Source organism: Arachis stenosperma, chromosome 4, assembly GCF_014773155.1.
Source record: "Arachis stenosperma cultivar V10309 chromosome 4, arast.V10309.gnm1.PFL2, whole genome shotgun sequence".
NCBI classification, from domain to species: Eukaryota; Viridiplantae; Streptophyta; class Magnoliopsida; order Fabales; family Fabaceae; genus Arachis; species Arachis stenosperma.
The window spans coordinates 8,749,056-8,761,312 of NC_080380.1; the positions used below are offsets into that span (position 1 = coordinate 8,749,056).

The 12,257-nt window shown below is 32.9% G+C and overlaps 1 pseudogene; it reads right to left on the minus strand.

Moving 5' to 3' along the window:
• LOC130974547 (uncharacterized) overlaps positions 1 to 12,257 on the minus strand; it is a 32,319-nt pseudogene that overhangs the window by 1,642 nt on the left and 18,420 nt on the right.

Sequence of the window (12,257 nt, forward strand, 5' to 3'; positions counted from 1 at the left end):
TATATATATACAAAATTCATACTTTAAATTTAAAAATGAAATTACTTAAAGATATGTGTATATATAGTTTAAATTTAATACAATCATAATATAAATTATTTTACATAATCGTTCAATTATATTAATTTTTTAAATGATTATTCAAATTTTTAATATAAAAAATAATTATTTTAACTCCTGTAATATTATTTAATTCAATATGTGTACAAAAAATTAATAAAAAACAAACTTTTGTAATTAGTGATTTTCATTATATCATGTGTATAGTGTGATTTGGTTTTTGGTTTATTTTTCATTTTCGTTATAAATAAATTACTTAGCCTTTTAGTTTTATTCAATACAATAAACACTTTAAATAATGTACTCTAATTTTTACATCATTTTTATAGGTAAGGTTTATTTCCATGCTTATTATATACCCTCCCGAAGTAGTTGTCAACTATTTGTAATAAGTGATTTTTATGCATGCATGTTCTAAGTTATTGTAGTTTGTATATTGAGTTTATATATGACTAGAAGTTGTAAATTTGATTTAGTTAAAAAATATAGTGAAATAATTTTTGTTTCGGAATGATAGACTAGACACTAGACAGTACTTTTTATAGGGAAAAAAGAGGAAGAATCCAATATTCCTATTTGTACATGTGTTGGTATCAAAATGGACATAGATGAATGAGGTAATAATATTCTATAATTCTATAAGACTTTAATTAATTTAGAGTTTGACATCCATGCCTTGGGTTTTTGTAACCAAATAAAGTTATACCTATCTAATTATATAAAAATCAGATGTCTGCATTTAATGATGGAGTTGACGTGACATGCTCTGAAGAGTATTTTTCGATTTAATTATTTTAACTCATTTAATACAATTTATTATTATGACTTAATTATATCAGCTAATTAATTTGATTAGATATTTAAATATTAATATAATTTATTATAATATATATTACTTAATTAATTTTACTACATTAATTGTAATTTGTTATATTAGTTAATTAATTTATTCATTTATAAAGTTTGAAATAAAATAAATAATTTATTGTTTATTCTAATTGAATTTATTAAATTTAATTATACATTATACACAAATTAATAATAATTTGTAAATCACTTTATATTATATATGTATTAACAAAGTATTATATATATCTTAATGTGTTAATTAAATATTAGATACGCACAGAAAAATAAATACAAAGATGATTTATATAATATTAATAATATTATATTAGCACGGTGATTTTTTTGTTTTGATATCATATAGTATTGATAATGATAATATTATTATATAGTATTATATAAACTTTCTAATACTAGAATAGAAAATTGGAAAATTATTTCTTATGGCAATCATTCTTAGTGGAATAGTATGTCTCTTATATAGTATTGATAATTGTTGCTTAATTTAAAGTAATTGTATGTTAGTATATTAAATTTATTTTTCAATAATGACCTAAATAGATAAATCTAATTGAATTGAATGATTATATAATAAAATATTTTATATTATTAATATACTAAAATTAAATTTATTTTTTGGTACAGAATTTTTATAGATAAATTTTATACAAGATTAAGTTATTTTTTATTTTTTTATTTATTTTATCTGTGTTACTTTATTTAATTTTAAGTAGCATCATATTTACAATTACCGCCAGTATGATATTTTATAAAATATAAAAATTAATTTTTTTATAATTTAAATATCAATATTTGAATAGAAGAACTTAACAGACTCACAATGAGAGAGAGAGAGGAAAATTTACCTAGAGAAAAGAAACTCGCATGAAAATGGTAGCGACGGGCTCAACAACGACGGTAACGGGATGAGCAGCGATGATGACATAAGCTGTGAACAGTGACGAACCCAGAAAAATTTAGTAATGGGGAGAAAAATATAATAAAATTTAGGTATAGATATTTTTTTTGCTTCCCACGATATTCAACAAGTTAAGGACTAATGCATCATGAATTTGAATTCCATTTAAGAATCTACAATTGGCCGGCAACGAGTTGCTATACATACGAGACAGAATTCGAACCCTCAATATTTATTTAAGCAGACGACTAAGTCGATCACTTGATCAATCTAAATTGGTTTAGATATATTCAAAATTTAAAATTAGAACTATCTAATACATATTGATAAGAACTAGAAATATACACACAATCATTATTATAATATTTAAAATAATAAAAATATAATTTCTAAATTTCATACGCATAATATAATATTTAAAATAACAAGATATTTATAAGGATTTTTTTATTTTTAACATGATTAAATATTATTTTTTATATATTTTTTTAAATAATTATTTTACTTAATTGTCAAATCTACTTATTATAATTTTTATAGTATAAATAAATTTTTTAACCAAAATAATTACAGTATATTAATACATAGATAATATATTTTTTTATCTTAAATAATTTTTAAAAATTCACTAATAATTTAAGTTGTATTTAATTAGAAAACTAAGTTTTAATTTAATTATTAATTAATTAACTAATATAATATAATTAATTATCACTAATTTTTTAGTGTATTTATTTATTTTTCATACTAAATCAAATTTAACAATATAATTATTATTATGTGTTAAGTTTAACAAAATATTTTTTAACATAAAATACAAAAGAACTATTTATATTTTATTTTGAGACAAATATAATATAATAAGTTGGTATATATGTATATAAGTATTAATTTTCTTTTAAAAAATTTGTGGGGGCAAATGCTCCCTCTATATTAAACGTGGGTCCGTCTCTGGCTGTGAAGGAAGATGGGAGTTGTCAGGGACGGTTCTATGTACAATGGAGTGGGGGCAAGCGCCCCCACTACGATTTGAAATTTTTTTGAGTACTATATGATAATAATATTTATTTGCCCCCATTAGATTATTAAATTTGACCCCACAATAACTTTTTACTCAACTTTTGGTATTTAATCGTTAATTTAAAAACTTTATATTAAAAATTCGTTAGAATGATTAATTCTCAAATTTAAACGAAATTAATGTTCTTTTTTAAAAATCAACTCAAAAGCATATTATTTATCTTTTTTTTAAATTAGTTTTAATTTTTGCATAGCAACTGTATTAATTGAAAGAACTTTTTAAACTATAAATATCAATAAGAGTCAACTTCTAATTGCGTTGGGAAGTGAATTTCTAAATAATTATTTTGTAATATATATAAAAAGAGAAAAATTTTAATGGTAGTGTTAAGAGAAGAATTATATTTAATTTTTTAAAATATAAAACCTAAAACAATAGAATTTTAAATTATATATTATTATTTAAATTACTATTTTAGTATTGTAATTTATATATTAGATATTTTGAAGGCTAATCATATTTTACAATAATAAAATATAATCATATTAATAATCATGTTATATGTACATAAAAAATAATTATTTGTATAAAATATATATTAAAATATAAAATACATATTAAAAATAAGTTAAATAATATATATATTTATACACATATATATAATGGTTAATAGATAATCTAATATTTAATTTTTTATATACACATAATATTTTTATTATAAAAATTATTATGATGTTATATAAATTTTGCCCCCACTATCAAAATTTTCTGGATCCGTCACTGGGAGTTGTGAATAGGTAAGCGGCGATGGACTCAGCAACAACATAACAGGAGCTATGCGATTTTTTTGTGAAGAAGTCGAGAAGAAGAAGATTTTATGTGAGGATGATTGAGTTTATCTTGCATTGCTATAGAGTATATACTGAAGCTACGAATCATGTGTGATGTGAGGCAAATCCTAATTCCTAAAAAGTGTTTATATGTATATATTCGGGGCGGGTACAACCGAAACCCGACGATACTTGTCTTGAGCAAAATCTGCCCAAACTCGGGTCAAGTTATTAACCTTTTCATCCGGGTATGGACAGGTTGGATACCTGCGTATTTGAAAACTCCTGCCAAGTCTAACCACGTATTGATACTCCTTTTATTAAGGGTTTATCGCTAGCCAATGGATTGCTATATACATACGGCGAGATTCTAACTTCTAATAGTTGTTTAAGCGACGAGTGAGATGATCACTTAACAAAATCAAATTGATTAAAATAAATATTAATTATTTTTAATATTTTAATATTAAAAATTTTGAGAGTTTGATTTTAATTATAACTTTATAAAATATTTATAATAATAATTAATTAATTACTATATATTATATTTAATTTTTTAATAAAATTTTTAATATAATTTTATGTATTATCCCGTACAAAATACACGAACATACACTAGTTATAGATAAATTAGAGAATCAATTTTTTTAATTAACTACAATCTTTTTTTTATTTTAAATATTAAATTTTAAATTCTAAATTTTAATTCTAAATTCTAAATTTTAAATTTTAAATTTTTAAAAAATAATTAAAATATAATTTTATAATATATACAAAATAACTAATGTTAATTAATTAAAAAATAATTTTGCATTTATTCTATTCTAATTATTCTTAGAAAATAATCATTAATAATGCTTTCATTAACTTCGTGTAAGAAAATCGGAAAAGCAGCCCCACCTAGAGCATCCCTCGAAAGTACGATAGAGTTGAATATTCACACTTCAATATTTAAACTTTCAATTTCTCAAAATGATTGAGCTTATGGTTAACTAGTTAGACTGTAACTAATTTTTTTTCTTTTGTCAATACCACCAAGTGTTAATAACTGTATACATGTAACGCTACTATCGTAACGCACTCGAACTACCATTAGACTTTCAAAAAACAAAATGGAAATAATTCTCCAGTAGGATCTATTGTTGTTTTTGTTTTGTCGTGAATGAGGAAATTATATATAAACATGGTTTAATTACTCTGAACGTTCTATAATTTTATCAAATTTTTTATTAGAAAAATTAAATTTAATATATAGTAATTAATTAATTAGAAAACATGAACAATTAAACAAATTAAATAAATTCAACAAATAGGAACAAGAAGAGAATCAAACATAAGGTATTAAACAGGAACAATTAAATAAATTTGACAAATGTTTATCCAAAAAAAATTAACAAACTCACATCCAAACAGAAAAAGAAACAGAAATAGAGAGAATCAAACATGAACATAAATAGAAGTAGAAACAAAAGAATCAAACAAACTCATATCAAATTCAATGGAGGAGAAAGAAGGACAATCATTGACAACGACGAATGCAAGCAAAGGGGACGGCGCAGCAACGGGATGCCAGGAAAAGGGACGGCGACGACAAACGCAAGTGAATGGCACGGTGCAGTGATAATAGAATATTCTGTTATTTTAAATGTTTTTGTTATGGTAAGGACTAAATTAAAAAAAAAAATATGGTATAAAGACTCAATTAAAAAGAAAAAAATTATAAAAATATAATTAAAAATTTGATAAAACTATAAAAACCTGCAGAATAATTAAACCTATAAATATAGTAGTATTTACATCAGAAAAAACAATGGACCAATAGAGATGCAAATATCCAGATTATTTTAATTTGATTTACGAATCAACTAGAAATGTTAAAATTATTTATGAATTGCTGCTGTAATACTATTTATTTTTTTTGTTGGCATGTGTTCATACCCTGGCCCAATAATAAAGGCCCAGGTCCAAAAGAAAGGCTTAGTCCAGAGGATTGAGCCTTACTACGCACCGACCTAGTGTCAAGAAGTCGGTGTTGACTACGATTTGTCCTAAAGAAGTCGGGCACGAGATTAGCTGGCAGATAAACACTCATTCAAATGAGTAACCGCCCCTAAAATCTCTCTAACCGCTTCATCAAGCCATATCTTAACCTCCCTAAGATAATGGGACGGTTAACACCCTAAAGATATGGCACTACTCCAACGGTGGTTATTGGCTCACCACTATAAATACACTGACACCCCTCAGGTATCTCTAAGCCCAATACTCTCTAGACTTGCTCACACTCTTGCTAACTTAGGCATCGGAGTGTCTTTGCAGGTACCACCCCCCTCTCCTCGCACAAACAAGTCGGACGGAGCCCCCCGAGTTGCACACTCATTCGGGATCCTCCTCCTTCACACATTTGGGCCAACCAACGCCATCCAACCCATCAATATCCGGTTACCCACCGTAACATTGGCGCCGTTGCCAGGGACCCAAGAGATCATCCACCATGGCGGACAGATCCCATGAAGAAGGTCATGTGGAGACAGATTCCGAGCAAGAGAATCTGGACACAGGCAATAACGATGTGGATCTCACCCTCCACCAGGAAGTTGACAATCAGCATAGAGAAGGCACCTCTGGAGTAAAGAACCCGAAGGAAAACTCCTCAGAATGGCGCGAGTCAGAAAAAGAAGGACCATCCCATGTAACTGAACTCATGGGATTAGTCCACAGCCGCCTGGAACAGTTAGAGCAAGAGCGAGAGCGGCAAAAGGAAACTAAAAAGAGCCTAAAAGAGGAGATGGAACGACGAAAAGAGTTAGAAAGAAAACTCTTAAAGTTGGAATCCTCCCTCAAAGGTCGCAACTCCCGTGACGAACAAGAAGAGCCGCCCTTGGGTGGGGAAGATCCTTTCAGCGAGGACATAATGAGGGCAAAAGTTCCAAGGAACTTCAAAAGCCCTGATATGGACCTCTACGATGGAACCACGGATCCAAAGCATCATCTGAGCAACTTCAAAAGTCGGATGTACCTAGCTGATGCTTCCGACGCTACGCGATGCAAAGCCTTCCCGACCACTCTATCGAAAGCAGCGATGAAATGGTTCGATAGCCTCCCCCCGAGGTCGGTTACTAGTTTTGAAGACCTCTCAAGGAAGTTTTTGATGAGGTTCTCAATCCAAAAAGACAAAGTGAAACATGCACCGAGCCTCCTGGGAATAAAACAGGAGGTCAGAGAATCTTTACGAGCCTATATGGAAAGGTTCAACAAAGCATGTTTGGAGATTCAAGACCTGCCCACAGAGGCAGTCATAATGGGGTTAGTCAATGGACTTAGAGAAGGTCCATTCTCGCAGTCCATATCTAAAAGACACCCCGTTTCTTTAAGTGATGTACAGGAAAGAGCTGAAAAGTACATCAATATGGAGGAAAACGCCAAGTTGAGAGACCTGAGTTGGCGACCTGGGCCCCCTCCCTCAACAAAAGAGAGGGAGCGGGAAACCAAGAAAAAGGAAGAACTCGGTCTCGAAAGGCCAAGAAAATATCACTCTTATACTCCTCTGAAAGTTTCTATAGTGGACGTATACAGAGAGATTTGTAACACTGAGAGATTGCCACCCCCTAGACCCATTAAAAATAAAAAAGGGGGGAGCCGCAGCGATTACTGCGAGTACCATAAAATACATGGTCACTCCACAAACGACTGTTACGATCTTAAAAATGTGATAGAAAAGCTGGCTAGAGAAGGTCGGCTTGATAGATATCTCATAGAAAGGTCGGACGGTCATGGAAAGAGAAAGCGAGACGAAATGGATAGAAGAGACCCACCACCGTAGACACCAGAGAGACATATCCATATGATCTCAGGAGGATTCGCGGGAGGGGGACTTACCAAATCCTCTCGCAAAAGACATCTCAAAAGAGTCTACCAGGTCGGGGAAGAGTCACCCGACCTCCCTACTATTTCATTCACAAAAGAAGATGGACACGATGATCCAGTGGTAATAACTATGATCCTAGCAAATGCCCATCTCCACAGAACCCTAGTAGACCAAGGAAGCTCGGCAGACATTCTTTTTAAGCCCGCTTTCGACAAGCTAGGGTTAGATGAGAAAGAATTAAGAGCCTACCCCGACACCCTATACGGATTAGGGGACACGCCAATAAAACCACTAGGATTTTTGCCCCTTCACACCACTTTTGGAAAAGGGAAAAAATCAAAGACTCTGAGTATAGACTTCATAGTCATTGATGTGGGGTCAGCGTATAATGCTTTAATCGGCAGAGCTATCCTTAATCGGCTCGGAGCAGTGGTATCCACTCCCCACCTCTGCATGAAATTCCCGACCTCAGTGGGGATAGCAACGGTAAGGGGAGACCAAAAATTGGCAAGAAAATGCTACAATGAAAGCCTAAATCTGAGAGGAAAGGGCAGAGAAGTTCACACAATAGAGCTCGGTGGCGCAAGGGCCAGAGAAGAGCTGCGACCACAACCGGGAGGAAAAACCGAGGAGGTACAGGTCGGCAAAGAGGAAGGAAAAATACTCATATAGGAGCCAACCTAGGGGAAACCCTAAAACAAGAATTGACCAAGCTCCTAAGAGATAATTCCGACGTCTTCTCCTGGAAGGCCTTTGACATGCCTGGGATAGACCCGGAGCTCATGTCCCACAAGCTCTCGGTTTACCCAGGATCCCGACCTGTACAACAAAGAAAACGCAAGCTCGGTCCAGAACGAGCCCTAATAGTAGAAGAGCAAGTACAGGCGCTCCTGGAAGCCGGCTTCATCAGAGAAGTCAAGTACCCAACATGGCTAGCCAATGTAGTGCTAGTCAAAAAACAGAATGGCAAATGGAGAATGTGTGTCGACTATACCGACTTAAATAAGGCATGTCCCAAGGACCCTTATCCCCTACCAAGTATTGATACCCTAGTGGATTCCAGCTCGGGGTACCAATACTTATCATTCATGGACGCCTACTCGGGATATAATCAAATCCCGATGCACGAGCCAGACCAGGATAAAACATCATTCATCTCACCCAGAGCTAATTTCTGCTATGTGGTCATGCCATTCGGATTGAAGAATGCAGGAGCCACATACCAAAGGTTGATGAATAAAGTGTTTTCCCCTCACCTGGGGACCCTAATGGAAGTATACGTCGACGACATGCTAGTAAAAACCAAGAAGGAAGTCGACCTCTTGACAGACCTCTCACAAGTCTTTGACACCATAAGGCTGCACGGGATGAGACTAAATCCCGCAAAGTGTGCCTTCGCGGTAGAGGCAGGGAAATTTCTAGGGTTTATGCTAACACAAAGAGGGATTGAAGCCAATCCTGATAAGTGTAGAGCCATCCTAGAAATGAAATGTCCGACTTGTGTGAGAGAAGTCCAGCAGCTCAATGGCCGACTTGCAGCCCTCTCCAGATTTTTGGCAGGATCGGCACTAAAGTCCCTTCCTCTGTTCTCCCTATTGAGAAAGGGATGCCAGTTTGAATGGACTCCGGAATGCGAGGAAGCATTCCAAGAGTTCAAAAAGTTTTTAAGCCAACCTCCTATTCTGACTCGACCAGTATCTGGAAAAGACCTCGTCCTGTACTTATCCGTAGCGGACAAAGCTGTTTCATCAGCTCTAATCAAAGAAGATGAGGTCGGACAACATCCAGTTTATTTCATCAGTAAAGTCCTACAGGGCCCTGAACTAAGGTACCACAAACTAGAGAAGGTTGCATACTCTTAGGGGTGGGCAAAAAATCCAAAATTTGGATTTTAAACCAAATCCAAACCAAACCCTTAAAAAAAACCAGTTTTAAACAAAAAAAATCCAAACCAAACCAAATTTATTTTATAATTTGGTTTTAAGTCCAATCCATTTAAACGGTTTTAATCCGGATCCGGATCCAGATCCAGATTAAAATCCAAATCTCACAAAACCCTAATTCTTAACTTTTGATTCTCAAAAAATCCAGATCCAGAGCACCGTCACGAATCCTTTTCTCCTTCGCCCGCAGCCGGCACCGCCGCACCGGAGCAGGCAACTGGCACTGCAGTTTCGTAGCTGCCACCACCACCAGAAGCGCGTCGCGCCACTGCTCTGTTCCGCCATCCGCGGTTTCGCTGTCCGCCTTTTCTCGCCGTGACCCAGCTCTGTTCTTCGTTCTCTGGGTACCCTCAAGGCGCCGTCCACCTTTTCTCGCCGTGACCCAGATCTGTTCTTCTCCGTTCTCTGGGTACCCTCAAGGCACCGTCCACCTTTTCTCGCCGTGACCCAGCTCTGTTCTTCTCCGTTCTCTGGGTACCCTCAAGGTTAGATAGGTTTACCATTAAGTAATGTCTATTTTTGTTTATCTTTAAATAAACCCCAAAGAGTATGTCTATTTTTGTTGTATAGTGACAAATTGACAATGAATTCAGTTACTCAATTTTGTGTTTATCATATAGCATTGTTCACTTGTTCCTGCAATTAGGAGCTTACATAAGCAAAGTTACTCACTGAAACTTGATTATTTCCTGTTTGAATAAATTTCAAAGTAGGAGCTGAACACCTTACTTTTTATTAAAACATTTGCACTTGAAGAAAAAGTTACATTGCATATCACAAAGTTGTTTGATTTTGCATTACAATGGTGAAGTAAAATAACTGCCAACTTATACACACATGCATCAAACAATTCTTTATTCATATTCACACAGAACAATTGTTGGACTGCAACTTCTGTGATTTTTAAAGCAGAATATTCTCCTATAAAACTATCTGAAGCTGCATAATTTGAATTTTACATCCATCAATTGTCAGAAAATCATATCTTGATGACAACTTTGACACAATTTGGCTCTGAGGAGATCAAATGCTTTGCTTATATCTGTCAATGGGACCTCATGGGTGAATAGCTCCTGAAGAGGGAACTCCTGTGAAAATGTAAATAAATAGTCCGAATACATTAAATAATTGTGAGACTTTTTCATCAATGAATTAAGCATATTCCAGAAACGATAATGTAGTGTATCTATTGACTTAAGTGTCTTTAAAGTTTAAAGTACCTCCTTTTGGCATTTGTCAGCTACAATTGAGAGGTCTGACATGGTTTTTAGACCTCCAAAAATAGAACCCTTCAGAGTTCTGCCAGCCAAAATTGCTGGATGATTGAAAGGCACAATAGGTTCATTTGGCGCCAATAGTTATTGCTTTACCGGTTCCCTACATAATCCGAAACAATAATTAGAAGAAGCAAGGATCATCTAATAATTTGAAGAAATCAAACTGCTGAATTACTTGACAGAAGTGAAACTAACCATCTTTGTAAAGTAGCAGGGTGTCCATATTGGTATATATATAGCTAACAACCATAAATAGTTAAATTATGCATGTTCTTGAATTTTAGAAGAGAACTGCACTCATTACTATTAAGTTCTTGCAATTGAGAAATTTGACATAATAAATAGAGGTTCCTGCATTCTGGATAATTTACAATTTCACCTCCTGCATAGACTTTGAAATTTGGGCACATTAATATTATTGTGAGTTTTTTATGAGAAATCCCTTGTAGCTTTTTGAGTTTTGACATTATTCATTTGTAGTTTTTGAACAATTGAATGCTATATTGTAACTTTGATCTTTGAGCACTGTATTTAAAACTTGCATCCATTTGTAGCATGATACTGTTTGGCTTATTCTACAACCTGAAAATTCTATGTTCAATCATACTGAGAAATCTCTTCATTTTTTTTTTCGTTGAAGCTGAGGTTGCTGCGTAGGCATGAGTCCATGCAATCACACTTGAAGAAAGTAGTTTTCGGTTCTATCAAGATTCCCAACTTGCTTGAGCATTCATATTCAAGTTCACATATTTGAAGAAGTGTTTTGCTGTTAGTTTTGCATTGAAGTACCACCTTCTCATATTCTGCCCCTCAAGCAAAGTGGCTCTGGTGTGTGTTTTCCATTGACCTTATGACACAACATACTACGTTGGAACTTTGTGGTTGTTGTTTTAGAGAGATTTTTTGGTGGTATTCTTTTGATGTCTTGAGAATGATTAAATGTTATATAGATTAGCTATTGTCATTAGATTTATAAAGAACTAAATTCTAGTTGTAATGAATCTATACACTTTAAAATGACTTTAGTATTAATTTTTACTTTTAAAAAAATTATGGTTTGAAAATTAAATTTCTAAAAACTTGTTTTAAAAGTGGATTTTATAAAAAAAACCGGATTTTAGATTTGGATAAAAAAAACCGAATTTTAGATTTGGATTTTAAAAAAACCGGATTTAAAACTGGATTTTAGATTTGGATTTTTTAAAAAAAAAAACTGGATTTTAGATTTGGATTAAAAAAAACCGGTTTTATATGTAAAACTGGATTTAAAACCGGTTTATAAGTAAAAACCGGATTTAAAACCGGTTTATAAGTAAAAACCGGATTTAAATTCTAAAACCGGTTTAAAACCGGTTTTTGTTTTTTCAAACCGGTTTAAAACCGGTTTCTCTTTTTAATCCAGTTCTGGTTTGGTTTTATGAACCATAAATCTGGTTCTAAAATGGATCCGGTTTGGATTTAAAAAAATCCAAACCATGCCCACCCCTACATAC